The 18,845-nt window shown below is 37.0% G+C and overlaps 1 long non-coding RNA gene across 1 annotated transcript; it reads left to right on the forward strand.

The window, feature by feature from the left end:
- Positions 1-1,580: 1,580 nt before the first annotated feature.
- LOC124460976 lies at positions 1,581-18,513 on the forward strand. The gene is made up of 4 exons (XR_006954885.1): positions 1,581-1,590; positions 6,959-6,961; positions 18,193-18,300; positions 18,429-18,513. It is a non-coding gene; the product is annotated as an uncharacterized LOC124460976 (long non-coding RNA).
- The last annotated feature ends 332 nt before the right edge of the window (positions 18,514-18,845 follow it).

Raw genomic sequence — 18,845 nt, forward strand, 5'->3', positions numbered from 1 at the left:
AGACATTCTTGTCTGTCTTGAGCTGTTACCCTTGTTGTTATAGTTAGGTTTAAAATTTGGATTTTGGGTGGGTTGTGACCTGTTATACGACTGTTGGTTGACTTGGTCACTCCGAGGTGGGCTGGCGTTATTATTGGTGTTTGGTTGGCCACCTTGATTCTGTTTGGTATTGTTATTATTACTAGCAAACTGATTATTCTGGGTTGCGTTTTTATGAGTGGTGCTAATGTTGGTGTTAGCGTTAGTGTTACCCTGTTTGTTATAGGTATTGTTCGAATTTTTCCTATACCTCTGTAAGATAGCTCTGGGATCGTCCAGTGCTTTAATATTTGAATATTTCGTTTGTAAAGCATGCATAGATATGCCCTGATCGACATGAATCCTGAATGGAGTGTCTATTTTATTCATTAACATGTTTAACAAATCTCTATCTACTTTATCATTTTCATACATGGCTGGTTTGGATTCGTCGAACATATATATTTTATTTATTTCGCACTTTGCTTTCTCAAACTCCTGGAACAAATCTCTTAAACTACTCACTTTGATGAATCTGCATCTATCGAATACGTCCTCGTAGGTCATCCTGGGTCGCATTTGCTCCATCAGTTTGGTCTTCATTTGGTCCCAGCTAGGCTCCATCCCCAATTGTCTGATGAAATTTGCTGCTGTTCCCGACACCTTTTCGTTAGCGACGATGCTAGTGCCAAACTGGATCAGCAATGCGTTTCCCTGGCATAATGTCATGAGGAACTCCACAGATTTTATAAAAGCCAATACATCATGTTGGTCGTCGAGCTGCCTTAGCTGGCGAAACTGCTGGATGATATCTTTGTTTGACAGCCACTGGAATGGTTGTTGTTGTTGTTGTTGCTGTTGTTGTTGCAGTTGTTGTTGTTGTTGTTGATTTTGTTGCCTTAATAGGTTCAACTCTCCTTCTTGTTGAAGCAATGCTGCTCTTAAATTATCCATCTCTGCTTCCATTGTGGTTTAAATTAAAAAAAATTTCTCGCAGATTAACTTTGGTTAATTCTGAACGTATTTGTCCGATTTCGACTGCGCCAATTATATTCGTTGAAAGAACGAATTTTAGTCACTAGATATCTTTAGATATCTTTATTTATTTATTTAAATTTTTGATTTAAATTTTGCAGAATTAAACGATTTTTGTTCACTGGATATCTTTAGATATTGTGAGTTTCTTTATTAGTTTGGAACTTCGACTTCTGTCTGGTTACAATTGAATCTTAAGACTAAAAAATATGATTTTCTTTGGCATATGCAAATGCCCATTTCGTTTGTTTCATAAATTGCTGATCGAGCATTTGCAACGGAAGCGACGGCGACGCTTCTGTTGCTTATGCTTTTGAAATTTGATTTTGGTTCAAGTACTTCTGCATGATTATGCTGATCTCGTCGTTATCAACATTCCCATGCATAGGTTTATTTGTTTGTTCAGCTTTGGCTTTTTGTATAATTATGTTATTTGTTTGTGCGACTTTGATTGGTTTCATAACTCGCGCACCTTATGCCAAACAACAGGTATTAATAAATTTGACAAAAATATGCAAAAAATATAAACATACATATGTCGGTATAACTGACTGGTTTCCTTTCTCCATTTTTATTTTCTGATTTCTGTTCTCTTATCTCATTATATAAATTATAGTATCTTAGCGATTAATGATTCTGCTGTTTCCCAGGTCAAGCATACAGAAGTACTGCGTCGAGCTCAGTATGTACATATGTATGTACATGATTTGAACTTAGGCTCAAGACAATCAGTCTGCTATGATTCGATTATGTTGGCTGAAGGCTTGGGTAATTGACGTCGTAGCAGGCGGCGGCGTTGGCTGAGTCCAAAAGTCCACTAAGTGCGTGGGACCATTTTTTGTTTACACAAGTGTTTAGGACCATTCTTTGTTTATTGCCGAAATTTGTGGAGTGAATCTGGGCATGCACCGAGCCCGACACCATTCTTCGAGGGCCAGTGAAAGTGGGGTGCTGGCATGTTGTTTATCCTAGCGATCGGACTGTTACTTGGGATAGGCGATCATGCTACAAATGGGCATGTGACGATTGAGTGGGGTTGACCAATGGGTATATTGTGATTGTGATGATGAAATAGGGTCGGCCAATGGGCATGTGTTGACGGACTTGGGTTTATGTCTTCCATGTCATGGTATAAGTTATGATAGAAGTGCTTTACTCGTCCCTTTTTAAGTGCGGACGTCACGTGTCGCAACAACATATTGGACAGACCCAATTGAGACTTCCGTTGGTGGACCATGGTTGCCTGTTCCGTGGCTGCAGTATTTTTTGATGATGCAATATGATATCATTGCAGCTGCCAGAAGGGTTAGAATTATCCAGTTTGATGAAGACATAATCAGGTTGTTTCATTGGATACTCTCCAGATTATGAGTATTATTAATGTGTAGCTCCTTGATCATTTCCAGTGATAACCTTTCACCTCTCTGCTGCTTATTTGATAGTAAGTGTAACAACGGCGGTTGAACGTCGACTTCAAAGCGTGTCTTCACAATATACCAGGAGTCTTCTATAATGACTGTCGCGTTTTCCGCTTGAATTATGAAGGTGCCTTCTAGTGTAATGTTTTCTCCATTGATGTTGATGTCCCCTTGGAATTGGTTCAGCAGCAAGGTACCGGGCATTATTTCCGAATGGGATTTGATGTTGTTGATGACCTTACATTGTGGATTCCTTCTTTGCAAGTAGGCTCCTACGCATTTACTGTTTTCTAAATTAGTCAGATCTTCCAGTTTACAAATTGTCTTACCATTATGAATTTTACATTTACTCTTATTGGTTAGCCCGAAGTATTTCTTGTTGCATTTCATGATATTCTCATAGTCTATTTCTTCTCAAAATTTTTGATATTTAATTGGTATTGCTAGGATTTGTTCACAAGTTTCATTAATTACTCTGGGTAGGCTAACAATATAAAGTAGTAATTTATCATCTGAGGCTACATTGACCTCAGCAAACTCTATTAGTTCTTCGATGTTTATAAATGTTAGACTCTCTTCTTTAATTGTTTCGATGAAATCTATTTCGGTAGTGGACAATATTAGTGAGTTTACAGTATTGGCCTTAGCCCAATCGATTGCGTAAATAATATTTGCTATTTCTTCTCTTAAAAGAATTTTAAGAGTGATTTCAATTTCTAATTTAAATTTGGTGATTTCAATTTCTTTTGACTTATAATTAGATTCGGGTTTACCTCTAATTAATATAGTATTGGTTATCTTAATTAAAGCGTTTATCTTATTCTCTATTAGATTATTAATTATGACCTGCCGATTATTGTTTTCCAATTGTTCATTAATCTTATCTACCACAATCTTATGATCTTCATGATCAGGTATGCCCGCTAACCATTTCCACGCCGTGCCAAGTATATCAAGCGATCTTTTGTTTCTAAACTTCATCGGCTGAAGCCTCCTCAATTCATTCTGTATCCGCGTTATCTCATAGGCCAAAAAAGGCTGATCCGGATTACGGTCTGTCGAATTTTTGACGACTTCTTTTATGACGGATATGGCCATTTGATATTTTTCTAATTCGATGACATGGACGATTTTAGAAGTTCCGTTCTGGCGCGCGGCTAACCCGGTTTCCAACATGACCACTCTTGACTTAGTGTAGTCTAATATGGTTGTGTGACCCCAGCAAAGAGGTAACATAAGCAATCTGCCGGAAGAGGATGTTTATCAATACTTCAAGTGGTTTTTTTGAACTATCCTGCCTGACCTGGTTTTAACTTTGGTATTAAGATCTTCGGCTACTATTTCTTTTTTATATCTAGACGTTAGTTTCAAACCTAGCCGTTTATTAATCCTAACGTAGATGATTTCACCTGGATCGTAAATTTTTACGGGTTTTTTTGTTTTACTATGGTACCCTAGGTCTTTGTTTTGTTTCTTTAAGTGCTAATTTTTCCGGTGTATGGATTAAGTTTGTTGCAAAGAATGCTTCTTTTGGCTTTTGGTGGTACTGTGGATTGTTTTATTGTATTGATCTACAGCCTTGAATATTAAATCCTCGAAATCCATTTCGGGGTGCTCTAACTTCAAGCATCTCATTATTTCTGTATATGTGGAATGGAATCTTTTTATTTGGCCGTTGCTAGATGAAGTATCTGGTGGAGTAGTGTGGGCTTGTATCCCTAACTGATTATTTAAAAGAAATTTTATTGAATTTAAAGAATTTAAAGCCTTTTCGTTATCCATTACCACGGTTTTTGTCATACCAAAGGCTATCAATAACTCACGTAAGGGTACTTTGAGATGTTCTGCTGCTTTTGAGTTTACGAGTTTAACTTGCGCATACTTAGAAAATTTGTCTTTGGCTGTTGAAATGATCTTTTTTTGGGTGAAATATAAATCTATATGGATTATTTCGCCTGAATATGTCGGAATAGGGGTTGGTTGTATTTCTTGATTCGGAGGGTGTCTTTGATATTTCGAGAGTTTACACGTTTGGCAAGAGTTTACTATTGCTTCTACCTTTTTCTTCATACCGGGGAAGAAATACTCAGATAAAATTTGTTTTTTATTTTCAATGGAATTTCTATGTGCTCTAAGGTGTTCTTTAATTATGATATCTTGTTCTTGAGTCTGATCATGGACATCTATAGTTTAAATTTGTGTGAATCTTGCCTTGTAATTCCAAAAATGCTCCGGAAATATTTGTTGAATTTTCCCCATGATACTTTCGGAAGTGAAAATACCATTTACTATTCTCGGATCCATTTTTTCTTTTAAAATCAAAATTCCTCTATACAGCTACATATCACACGAGTCTACATTCCAAATTTGTTGGCTCTACCTCTTGTAGTCTCTGAGATCTGCGTGTTCATAAAGACGGACGGACGGACGGACAGACTGATATGGCTAGATCGATTCGGTTGTTGATCCTGATCAAGAATATATATACTTTATGGGGTCGGAAAAGCTTCCTTCTGTCTGTTACATACATTTTGGCAACTTTAATATACCATTTCACCCTATGGGTGTATGGTATAAAAACAAAAGTTAATACTACAAACAACCTAATCCACCCTAATCAATCCGGATTCAATCGTGGCAAGTCGGTTTCAGACTGCAATTGTACCCTATCCTCTAACAATATTGCAGTTCCCCAAGTCAAAATATTAGGACTGACAATAAACAATAAATAAAGATGGGACTCGCACATAAAACATATCCAACCATCCCTTAACAACGAACTGAACATAATCAAATGTTTAGCTAGTCCAAGTTCAACTGCAACACCCACACACTTGTTAACATAACAAAGGCAACACTCATAGCCAAAATAGTTTATGCCATATTTATTTATGGGCATGCCCCTAGGTCTACGCTGAACAAATTAAAAACAACATATAATGCAGGAATACGCACAGCCCTTGGCGCTCTTCCCTCAACTCCCATCCCCAACCTACTTTTCGAAGCCAACCTACCTATAATAGAGCAAAAAGTAGATCAAATGACAGTCAAAGCATTCAAAACAATCCTTCACAGTGCTAACTCTCCAATCCACAAATTCACCAATCAAATAAAACACCAAAACAATAAGAAATTAGAATCCACATTAGAGAAAATCATTTCATCTTGCAAAGAATGCAACATCACTTACCTTCCACCACCCAACAAACAAACAACCTCTCCCCCATGGCTATTCCCACCTTCCACCATCAACACATCCCTACACAACTTTAGTAAGCCCATCACATCACCAGAAATATACCAAAAAATGTTCCTAGAACATAAAGACAAACACAAATAACACAAATATATATTTACCGACGGGTCACTACAATATAAAACTGCCACATTCGCCATAACCACCAATACTACAGTCCTAAAAACAGGCATCCTACCACACTACTGCTCAATCCTCTTCGCAGAAACGGTAGCCATCCTTGAAGCAATAAAGCTAACAGGAAACAAGAAAGGGAACTTCATAATATGCTCCGACTCCCTATCAGCTATCAAATCCATAGGCAACATTAACAACAACAACCTCTACCCAACATTAATTAGATCAATCCTAACAAAGACCAACACCAAAATAAAACTCCTCTGGATCCCCAGCCACTGTGGCATAAAAGGCAACGAACTTGCCGACCAAACCGCAAAATCCGCTATACATATCCCCTTCCATTACACTCCTAACTACAACTGAAGCGATATAAATACCTTAAAAACAACTTATTCCAAAATAATATGGTACCAACAGCTAAACATCAATCTAACACACACAGGATACTATCTCAAAAACATTAAGCAAAAAGACATAACACGGATAGACCAAATAAAAATTCTACAACTTAAATTAGGTCACACAAGACTCACTCAACAACACTACATTAAACCGAACACTACATTAACACCCTGCCCAAACTGCAACTCAACATCTGACCTAAACATAGAACACGTACTAAAAAACTGCCCTGCAACCTCCCACATCAGGGATGAAGTCTTTAAAAAATTATGCCTAATAGCAACCCTTGCAAAAGACTTAATAATTTTCTCAAACAGCTTAGGTATTGCGGAAAGTTTGGTAATGTTACGGTTGTTACAAATATCCGATTTGTTGCCCTTTTTAAAAAGCGGAATAATAAAAGACTCCTTCCAAACATAAGGAAAGCTAAAAGTCTAACTCGATAGATAGGGAAATCAAACACATTTTAAGGATACAATTAGGTATATTATTCGCCCGGGTACAAAGGAAGGCTTCATAGATGATAAGCTAGAGATAATACACTCTTCAGTAATACTAGGAAAAAACATACCATTTAAATGTGGAATTGAGAAAGGATAGGATTTGAGATCCGAAGCAATAGTAAAATAAATGGACTAAAAGAATTTAGCAAACAGATCTGCAATATCTGAATCATTATTAGTCTAGTCATTAAGTCTGAAGGTGGAAGGTAGTAAATTAGAGCATCGCTTAGAATTGACAAAATTGTAAAATCTTTTGGGGTTCTTATAGAATTCAACCTTACAGCGAACGATATAATAATTGTAGCATAGAGTATTTAAGAGACAAAATTGAGACTTCGCTACACAATAATTTGCATAGTCAACTCGCTACCCAGTTTTTTCTAACGTTTTAAACTATCTCGATTTAATGTTACGGAGATTAGACAGCCTACGTGTGAACCAGACCGGCGTACTGGAGTCGGAAGAGACATTCACATAAGGAACGCATTTATCAATTAGAGAATTAATAGCAGAGTAGAAAAAATTCACTGGGGTGATAAGGATCTTCAGGCTTCACAAATGGCTGTGTTTGAGATACAGAACTAACAGTGGAATCCGAGACAAAAACAAGATCGAGGATTCTTTTAGAAAAGTTAAGTAAAGAATTCAACTGATAAAGCGAACATTCAAATAGGCTATCAAAAAAAACATGTTGAGATGAAGGAATTAAGAAAGATAGATTATCATCAACCAGCCAAGAAATATTAGGCAATTTAAGACGACTAAAAATAGTTTGCAAAGCATCAGCATGGTGCATGTAGGTCATGATATCAGAAGCTGGAGGAATATATGAACAACAAATGTATAATCTGAAGTTGTAGCATGCAACTTCAACGCAAATAAACTAAACACCAGCAGATCAATCGCTGACAGCAGTGACATTCCACCGCCACGACGACCAACACGATCAAGCCTATAGGAATTTAAGTTATTAAAAAGAATTTCGTTATCCAAAACAGAGGAGTTGAGCCAAGTTTCAGAAAAAGCTAATATGTCAGCCGAAAAGGTTTGGCTATCACAGAACAACTTCGAGAGCTTGGTTAGAAGTCCTCTAACATTTTGATAATGAATGCAAAGACTAGACATTATTAGTTTTTTGAAGCAGAAAATAAATTAGGAAGGTGGACAGGCAACGGAAGGGAGCGCTTATTGGGCGCAAACTCGTGTACAACTAGGCCCTCTGGCCAGAAATTAGTGTCAACCATAGCTGAGAATTAATACTGTAATTTTAAAAGAGGAGATTTCGCGAGGCCTAAAAAACTTAAACTTTTGATATAAAACTTAGCAGGGCATATATTACCAATGTAAGCTGCCACAGACCACTCAGAAGTATCTGGAGCGAGCCTAGAGATAAATAATTGTTTGCGATGAGGGACTACAGTTAGTGAAGGCGGAGGAGTATTGGAATCCACAAGAGATTGAGAGTCAGCAAGATCCTGTAATTGATTAGAGTTCCCGTGAGGGATAGATTGAGGTACACCAGGGCTTGTACTGGGTACTTCAATCTGAGAAGAAGAGCATAAAGAGGGACAAGAAGACGGTGTAGGCGAAAGTAAAATGGGAGAAGATGCAATAGAGAGTGCTGGCGACTGCTTATGAGGCAACTCAAGTGAACATTTCTTTGGCAACTTCTCAGAAGGTGGAACGAACTTGAATTGCGACAATAAATGTACGCTAGAGTCACACTCATTAGACAGCTGTTTGGCCAGTTTGTTTAAAGAAAGAAACTTTAATCGAAGATCCCTGTACATACGGCTAAAATCAAGCTGCTGGCTGGCGCAAGATGGGCAAGTAGAGCGCATTAAGCCAAGCTCAGGCTTAGACACAGACAACCCAGAAAATTTGTCATAGTCGCGGTCGTTCAGGCCACATTTTAAGTGAATAAGATTATCGCAGAGCCAGAAAGGTATTGCTCTATACTGATCATCAAAAGGATCAGAATGCTTGCAAGTAGGTAGACAACAAGCCATTGAAAGTCCAAAATATATAAAAATATATAGAAAATTTTAATACACATCACTAAGATAATTAGAGGGCCGATAAACTAGAGGGCCGGGGCTAACTTCGACTGCGTCAAAGTTTGCATACCCTTGCAACTTTATTGGTAACTATTTCCTTACCTATAGCCATTAAAGTGGAAAAACGTTTTAGCTAAAAAGGCTAATGTTTGAGAAAGAACAGCCAACAATCTTTGCATAGGAAATAACGAATATTAAAGTCACTGTTTTCCACCGATCGTTCCTATGGGAGCTATATGATACAGTTAGCCGATCTTTATCAAATTCGGCAGTCATTAACGGATATATTAAACTAACTAATGTTGAATTTGAAAGCAATCGCGTTAAAACTAACGAAGTTATTGACAAAAGTCACTATTTTCGACTGATCGTTCCTATGGGAGCTATATGATATAGTCACCCGATCTTGATAATATTTGTCATGGTCGTTTATATGTGTAACAAACTCTCCAATATTTACTTTCACGACAATAGCTCAGAAAATAACGAAGTTATTGAGAAAAGTCACTGTTCGTGACTTTGTAATTTGTATGGGAGCTATATGATATAGTGGTCCGATCCGGCTAAATCAGAGATATACAACCCCTGCAGTATATACAAGTCTATACACAAAAACAAAACTCTGTAGTTCTAACGGTCTAGGAGGAGTTTGCGTTGATCCAGACGGACGGACAGACGGATAGACGGACATGGTTACATAAACTTGTCTCGTCGTGCTGATCAAGAATATATATACTTTCTATGGTTTTGACCAGAATTAATATACCCTTTTTGCAAGGGTATAAAAATCAATAAATACAAATAAAACAAAGAGACAGCTAGAGTGCACAGCACAAAGAAGAGTGCAAGAACAGTTATACGCCAAGCTTTGAGAGGCAGCGCTACAAAAGTATTAACGCGGGAGTGACGCTGAGCACAAACACAAAGAAAAGAGAACCAAAAAAAAAATACTAGCACTGATGGTATGATCGGGGCGATGAGGGGAGCAACTGCAAAAGCAATGACGAGAGAGAAAAAGAAAAAAAAAACAGAAATAGAGAAAATAATAAAAAATTTATAAAATGCACCTAATACTAATCACGAAAAAAACTAATTAATTTGGGAAACTATGCAAATATGCAAATAGGGTGTCAAGCAAACCACACCAGCGAAAGCGTAAATAAACGAAGTTAAAAACGAAGTTAAAAATTCCGGATATTTAATTGAAGAACCAAGCGAAACTTTAGCGCTTCAAGCTACCTAATGAAATGTTGGAGGCGTTCAACGATGTCACAAGCAGAGAGAGAGTATAGCTAACAACACAATTTAAACAAAGCAATTTAAAACTGATCAAAATTGATGAATTGGAAAGAATTGTAGGCAATAAGGATTTAAAAAAGATCATACCTAGATATTGACGAACATGCAAAAGGAAGAAATTATTACTGTAAAAACGAGAAAAAAATTTAATTGAATGCAAAATGAATTATAAAAAAGAAAAAAATGCGAAAAATGTAAGGAATTATCAAAATAAAAAAGTTTCGAAAAATTTAGAGAATTATCTGAATGAAAGAGATGTGGAAAGTGTAGAAAGTTATCAAAGTGAAAAAGAGGAGAAAAATGTAGAGAACTATCTAAATAAAAAAGCTGCGAAAAATGTATATAATAATGTATAATGATCCTTCTTTCCAACAGTACTTGCAATCAGATCTCGATGCGTTCTGTGATTGGTGCCACGTTAATAAATTACACCTTAATGCCTCTAAGTTTAAACGTTGGGCCAAAGAATTTGATGATCCCTATGTAACAAAGGTTTTATACACTTCGTTAGTTCGCCCTACTCTAGAATATTGCTCGCCAGTGTGGAACCCGCAATATGATGTTCACCAGCGTAGTATTGAATCGGTACAGAAGCAATTCCTTAAGTTTGCGTTACGCGGTCTAAATTGGGACCCGGGTCTTCGCCTACCTTCTTATTCTGACAGACTTCTTCTTATTAATCTTCCTTCACTTTATAACCGTAGGCTTGTTTTTGGCATTCTCTTTCTCCATAAACTAGTCAACGGCGAAGTCATTTCTACCAATTTACTAGATACGCTGTATTTTTGTGTTCCCTCACGTCGGACCAGAAACTTTTTTCCTATTCACCTTAGTAGATGTCTGACTAACTACTCTCTTCACGAACCTCTTCGTGTTCTTTGCCAATCTTTTAACAACCTTTCTCACCTTATCTCTCCTCATCTTTCTGTCACTTCTCTTCGCGCTATACTTTTTAATCATCTACAGCGAAACCAATGAAAATATTCTGGACTTGGATTGGCTGCAACTCATCCCTGGCCACATTGGCTGTGAATCGGGGCATAGCTGGCACCTTGTGCAAATAAAACACCTCCACCGGGCCGGGGATGTTTAGTTGTGTATAAAGCTAAGCTACCTTCTTCAATTAATTACTATCTGTCTTTAGCTTAAGCTTTTTCGTCGACTGCTGTGTTAGTTGACGTAAATAAATAAATAAATAAATAAAATAAATAAATAATTATGTAAATGGAAGAGATACGAAAAAGGTAGGGAATGAAAAAGCTGCGAAATTAGTACAGAAAAATAACAAGATAGAGTGCAAAGTAGGATCTAACAATGAGATCAATAAATTAGTAAAGGATAATAACAATGTTGCAATAGAAGAGTTTGACAAGCAAATGTTTAACATCAATGAAGCAGAAGATAGTAAAGTAATCTATAAAATAGGTAGTAAAATCAATGAAGATGTAATTTTGAGTTTCAAAAAAATTTTTTAAAAGCATTATGTAGCACCGCAAAGACCATTGGAACTCAAGGAAAAGGGTGAAATGAGAATCATAGTTGAAAATTAAAACCATTTTATCACGCCACGTGGATTATCATATGCAGAAAAAATGCAAGTGGAAGAGATTTTAGAAAAAAATTTAGCTAAACGATACATAATACCAAGTTAGTCAGAATTTGTGTCGCCTATTGTATTGGTACCCAAGAAGACAGCAGAAATCAGAATGTGTGTCGACTATCGTCGATTAGACAAAACAACATGCAATGACAATTACCCGATCCCCTTAAAAGATGATTTGTTAGAACGATTAGTAAATAAGAAAAATGCCATATGGCTTGACAAATGCATCTCGCACTTTTCAAAGATATATCAACAAAGTATTTTTGACATGGTACGGACAGGAAAAATCGCAATATATTTAGATGCTATAATGATCGCAACTGAAGACATAGAAGAGCATTTTTCCATTTAAAAAAGAATTCTTCAAACAAGTAGTAGACAAGAAACTGGAAGTGGGAGTAAATAAATGTGAATTTTTAAAGTCATCAATAGATTACCTGGGAAATACTGTCAAGGGAAAAAGCATACGAGCCAGTAAGGCTGGTGTTGAAGCAAGAAAATGTTATTCGATTCCAACGAAACTTCGTGAAGTCCAAAGTTTCTTAGGACTTTGTTCTTATTTTAAAGGATTCGTCAAAGATTTTTCAATAAAAGCAAAGCCTCTTTACGATCTTTTAAAAAATGACAAAGAATTCAAGTTTGAATAAGAGGAACTCGATGCATTTAACACACTTAAAAGCAAGTTAGTAGAAGCACCCATTCCAGCAATTTATGATACAAGAGACGAAACAGAATTACATTATGACGCAAGTGCTTTAGGCTTTGGAGCAATATTACTATTGCTAAGTGATAAAAAATTTCACCCAGTGTTTTATTTTTCAAAACGAACTAGTGAGGTAGAGTCCAGATATCATAGCGGACGTTGACGATACTATGCGCAGTACGTTCAAGGGGCACGACACCAAAACAAAGCCTGTTATATAACTGCCCACCTCCCACCCGACCGACCGAGGGGTGCAGCCGTATAACGCACGGCACGAATCGCGTGGACAAATACACAACAACTAAGGGATAAAGGTATCAAAGGATGTCTACTCCGTCTACTTGGTACCGACAGATTTACCTGAGCTAATAACTCAGGCGAGTCGATATCACCAATTAGGAGCTTGTGCATAAAAATAACAGCAATTATACGGTTTGTTAGGGAAAGAAGGTTAATCACGAGAAGTCTACTAGAATACGAAGGTAAATTGACATTGCGATCCCAGCTTAAGCCACGAAGAGCAAATAGCAAGAACTGCTTTTGAACGGATTCAACTCTAATCTGGTGCGACTCATATTGAGGTGACCAAATTTAAGATCCATACTCAAGCGAAGTAAAAAGAACTTTAGTTGTGTAGGGGTGGTCAAATTCTTTTGACCATCTTTAAATAAACGCAGAACACTCATGGCCTTTGCGACCGTGGTGGAAATATGGGTGTTCAAATTTAACTTATGGTCCATAAGTACGCCCAAATCATTCATATTATTTAGACGTTCTAAAGGACTATGGTTTAGAAAATAAGTGACCAGTTAAGGAGAGTTACGAAAAAAAGTCATTACCTTACATTTGGTAGTGTTAAGATTTAGTAGATTAAACTGGCACCAGGATTGAAAGTTTTTAAGATCAGCTTGTAGCCGACTAAATGAATCTGTATCTTTATAAGTAAGAAAAAGCTTGACATCGTCAGCATACATAAGCACACGCGAATGAAAAATGACTGATGGAAGATGTTTAATGAATAGTGTGAAAAGCAGAGGGCCAAGATGACTACCTTGAGGTACACCAGAAGTCACAGGAATGGAATCGGAAAAAGAAGACTTAAAAAGTACCTTCTGTTTTCTATTTGTTAAATATTCTCGAACCCAAGATAGGAAAAGAGGTGGAAACCCAATGTCGTTCAGTTTAAAAAGTAATAAAGTATGATTAACAGAATCAAAGGCTTTGGCATTTTTGAACCCCTTGATAATTATAGATGTAAATTCCAAAAGGATAGTGATTGTAGATCTACGTTTCACAAACCTATTATAGTATGGCGAAATAATAGAGCTGCAAAAATGTTGCAATTGAGAAGTTATAATTTTCTCAAAAGCTTTCGGAATAGCGGACAATTTTGAGATACCCCTATAGTTAGAGGCTTCGGACTTTTTGCCATTTTTATGCAGAGGAATGATATACGACTCCTTCCAAATAGATGGAAAATAGGAAGATTCGACAGACAATAAAAACAATTTTAAAATGGGTTTACATAATGTGTTTGCACAGAACCTGAGTACACATCCCCGGAGAATAAACAGGTTTAACTAGTTTAAGTTTGCTAAGAAGAGAACTTTCATCAATCACTGGATTAAAAATGCAATTAGCCTTTTTTAAATAATAAGGATACGGACTTGCTCGATATTCCGTTGAGGAATAAGTTGTTTTGAAAAAAATCCCAAACATATCGGCAATTGCCTGATCAGTGCTCGCTTTTTCAGAGGTCTTACGTTTAGAATTAACAAAATTATAAAATTGTTTAGGGTCAGAAGAAAACTGAAGCTTACACCGCTGAAGATAATTCTTATAGCATTGTGTATTAAGCATCATGAATTTTAAACGAGAGCGTAACTTAACGAACGACGTGTTTTTTGAAACTTTTTATAATATGGAGTCTACCAAGATGCACACAAGTATCAAAGAGTGAATTCAGGGTATCATAAAAGAAAAAAACAGCTGAATTCATATCTCTATAATTGTACAGATAAGACCAATCGGTAGTAGTAATGTTTTTATTAAGGCTGGCAAAGTCAGTCAGTCAGAAACATCACAATAAGAAGAGTCCAATACAAAAATAAGATCTAACGATTTTCCATTAGAATTTAAGGCAGGATTGACTTGGGATAAAGATAAGCCTAGAAGGCCATCAATAAAGTCATGTGACATAGAGGGCAGCATCGTTGGTACATTCATCTGTTGGTGACCATGCTAAAGCGGGTAAATTAAAATCACCTACAACTATGAGCATGTCTTGACTCGAAACTAAAGAGGAGACAAACTGAATTGCCTCTAAATGATTTAAGTATACCACCATGTATGACAATATAGAAATATAGGAGTAAGTAATAAAAGCATTAAAAGACTTAAAATTTACTTTAACACCGACAAACTCAATCTCCTGGGTACTAGAAAATTGAATCATTTCAGATGATAAAGCAGCATCAACAGCTATCAGAACGCCACCGCCTATGCGTGAAATCCGGTCACGTCTGAATATAGAAAAGTTTGTGGAAAAAACCGATGCATCAGCAATATCAGGTTTTAGCCACGTCTCTGTAAAAGTTAGAATGTTATGTTCAAAAGAAAGACTATCTACATAGAGATTCGGAAGTTTAGATTTCAGTCGTCTAACGTTCTGGTAACCCAGGTTAAGGGACGAAGCTAGTTTTTTGACACACCAGCAGATGCTGATGTGGCAGGAATAGTATTAGTTGTTGTTGTTGGCAAGCGAATCGGTTGCCGATTTTTCTTTTTTACAGTATATTCCCTAACTATTATATGTTTCGGCCAAAAATCTTCTCGACATATAGTGTCGAAGATATTGGCAGAAACACTTATTTTAAAGGACGAAATGTGCCGAGGATAAGAAAATGTAAACTTCTCCACCGAAATATTCGAGACGTTAACTTTTTTCCGAATATAGGCTATTACATCATCAGATGTGACAACAGGGTCTAGCCTAGAAACAAATATATGTTTCTTTGGTGGTATGCCAACGAGAGGCCGCGGTCCCGAAGCAGCGACGTTGGACAAGTCACCTACTGCAGCAGTCAACTTGTTTACTGGGCCCTGGATACTTTTAGAACTATCGGCAATTTCCATTAGAATGAGTAACAACCAACAAAGAATATAATCATGGGAGTCAACCGCATTAGTGGCAACTATGCAATTATATGTTGAACAGACAACCATTTTATCAAAAAGTTTAATTTAATTACAAAAGGAAATACAAAAAAATAAAAAATAAAAATTCTAAAGGTAAAAAATCTGTGTATAAGAATATACTGACCAGTTCTGACACAAGGGTTAATTTGTAAAGTAAGCCTTCACAACTAAAGAATAAAAATAGATGAAAGCACAAAAACAAAAACACGTATCACTGAGTCGCGGGTAGGCAAAAGATGAGAGCGCAAATCAATCAAGAATAGGAAAGAGCGGGAGAGCGCGTCAAATTGAACACGTGCAACAACAATTTGTTCGCAAGAGCGCGAGAGTTAGTTAAAACGGTAAAGACACAAAGGCAAAAGAGATAAACAAAACAACAACACCGCTAATGCAAGTATTGTTGTAAGTTTTGATTTTATTTAAGTTTAAACAAAAGCGACAACAAGAATTCGCGAAATGAAAATAAAATTCGAATGTTGAAATTATTATTAATTAAACCTATAATGAATTTAAAAGTTATGGAAAAGTATTTAATCGCGAGAAAAAAATAAAATTTGATAAGCGCAAAAAAAAACACTTCCGTCCTCTGCAACGAGTGAAAGTATTCTCTCTACCCAATACTAAATCGCTACTTATAGATTCATCAGGCACAACCATTACATCAAAATAAATTTTTATTGACTTTTTCAAAACACAACAATGTATTTTTCCAAAAATTTGTAATCGACTTTGATTTAGCCCGCAGAAGTTTTCAAAATTATTATTTAGCTTCGCCTTCTTAGGCATTTTTGATGTTTTTATAAACGAAATGGCGCTGCCCGAATCTATGAGGCACTCTCTAATTATTGTTTTATGAATTTAGTCTCTTAAAAATATTTTAATGTATCTTACATAATTGTTCACTTCGTCCTTTGGCTTTTTTCTTTGCGGGCACTACGCTATGAGGTGCTCCTTGGCACCACACCCATAACAAGATCCACGAACACGTAAGGGTATTAGGCAATCCTTCGCCCAATGATTTCTCGAATCACAATTAAGGCACCACGAGTCCTTGGGTACCCTGTTTTCTCTCTCGACAAACTTCTTAGTTGGCAGCGGGACCTCCGCAAATGCTCTTAACAATCGGTTTGGATTGTCAAAACATTGTACACGCGCTTGTATACGCATGCCCATGCTGGAATACCATCTATAATGAAATCTAGTAGCTCGTCGGCCTCAATATTAACGTGTTGGGCTAGCTTCACCTTATTTTCAAAATATTCTAAGAATCGCTCGGTATCTCTCCAGGCACGAGCCTCAAAAGTACGCCGCAACTCCGCTTTTGATTTCGTCGAGTTAAACGCCATCATCATCTCGTCCAACAATTTATCCACTGGCTCCAATATACGTTTCCGGCCTTCGTGTGGACGGATTGTAGTGCATTGCCCTTAAGTTTTCCAACGCAAAGCAAATAACGTTTATTCTCGCTGAGTTCACACAACGCAGACACATTGTTTAATTGTACAATTAAATTTTGTACATCTGGTGCGCCATTATATTCCAGCAGCATTTCCTTAGCCATCTATTATTTATTATAATTATTTATTTTCTGCTCAGCTACTCTGGTCGCATTATTCTGCTGGCCCATTGCTGTTGCCATCTGTAATACACGCTCGCGCTACGAACTCACTTCGCCGTTTTCGTTGTCTGCTTTTGAAGCTTGTCCGCCACCACTCTCAATGTCGTCGCGTCTATTGATAGCTCGCTCTTGCACGGCGTCGTCGCGTCTATTGCTGTCTCGCTCTTGCATATTTTAGAAGTTAAAAGCAAATAAAAAAACACCCTTTTCGAAAAAATGGCAACTTAGATGAAAAACTTCGGGAAAACATTTTGTATGAAACCATAGTGATAACTTAAAAAACTAATGATGCAGTTCGATTCGCAGGACCCGAAATAGGGTGTAACCATTGAATTTTGCCATGTCTTTTTTTCGACTATCACAGTGTAATTTTTAAGTAAATTCGCAATTTTCAAACTGAATATTAGGCCATTAATAAAGTCGACCTAGGATCTTTTATTTATGGAAAAATTATATTAGTAATTTATTATTATAAATTGGTTATATTTATTGGTTAGCTTAAATTGATATTAAACTAGAAGCTTGTGAACTTTGGTGGAATAAAACTAACAGTTTTTATAACGGTACACCACGCTTCGCAGTGCCCCGCCTGATGAGGAATATTTTACCAGTTTGCCCCCACCTCCACTACTTATCATTTGCACAACATGATCATTTTTTTTGACGTGACTGAAGATAATCGCTGTTGTAAGTCTGCTCACGTCGCAAATCCACAGCAACCGAAGCAGTCCCAATGCTGGTGCTGCCACTCCCAATTGACTTAGCACTTTATTTGTATTAGCTTTCCACTTGTTTTCAATGTCTATTAACGTTTCATTGTAAATGTCTTCTGTCAATTCCATGGTCATGTCGGAATTTTCATGCGCAAAATGCCAAAAAAGGACATAGCTTTAGCTCTTGCTTCATTTGGAATAGCTGCAACATTATTACCTGATGGAAGAACTGTTCATTCAGCGCTGAAGTTGCTATGCAATTGGACTTTTAGACAATCAGAATTTCGAAGAATGGAAAAAAAGCACTTCATAAACACAAAAAATGGGAAATACCATGCAACCTTTGGAACAGGTCAGGTATGTACATACAAGTATACAGAAGTGTGTAGGTCGCTATGGAAGAGCGGGAAACCTCACACTTTTGTAAGTTTGTAATGGGATATAATGTGAATGAGATTTTTAATAAGAAATGTTGTACTTATCAGGAATTCCGCCGATGCAAGCTGGAACAGCGGAAGGATATTCGCCTCGAAGGACCAATGTTCATGGAGGGGCGGAAGGATCCAAATAAGACGCAAGTGGTTGGCGAGTGCCAATTTCTGCAGGGGTGTGGTGAGTGAGTAATGCAATTAAAACGCGTGAGAACTTCGTTTAAGATTAATTCTGGTTTATTTCTATTTATGTTACAAGATGTCCCAACACACACGAGAATGTTTCGGGTTGAAAAAAGGTATATTATCGAAAGAAAAACGCAATGAAAGAACGGGTGTTCGGGTTAGATACTCGTACTGGATTGAATATGGCGATTTACAGGAGAACCCTTCGTCACCCTCCTCAGTATGACCGAATTCGGTTTTGGAAAAAACCCTACCCCTCACTCTCTGCTGTTCACCCGGTGGCGT

The sequence above is a fragment of the Drosophila willistoni genome, unplaced genomic scaffold (assembly GCF_018902025.1).
Source record: "Drosophila willistoni isolate 14030-0811.24 unplaced genomic scaffold, UCI_dwil_1.1 Seg169, whole genome shotgun sequence".
Classification (NCBI taxonomy): Eukaryota; Metazoa; Arthropoda; class Insecta; order Diptera; family Drosophilidae; genus Drosophila; species Drosophila willistoni.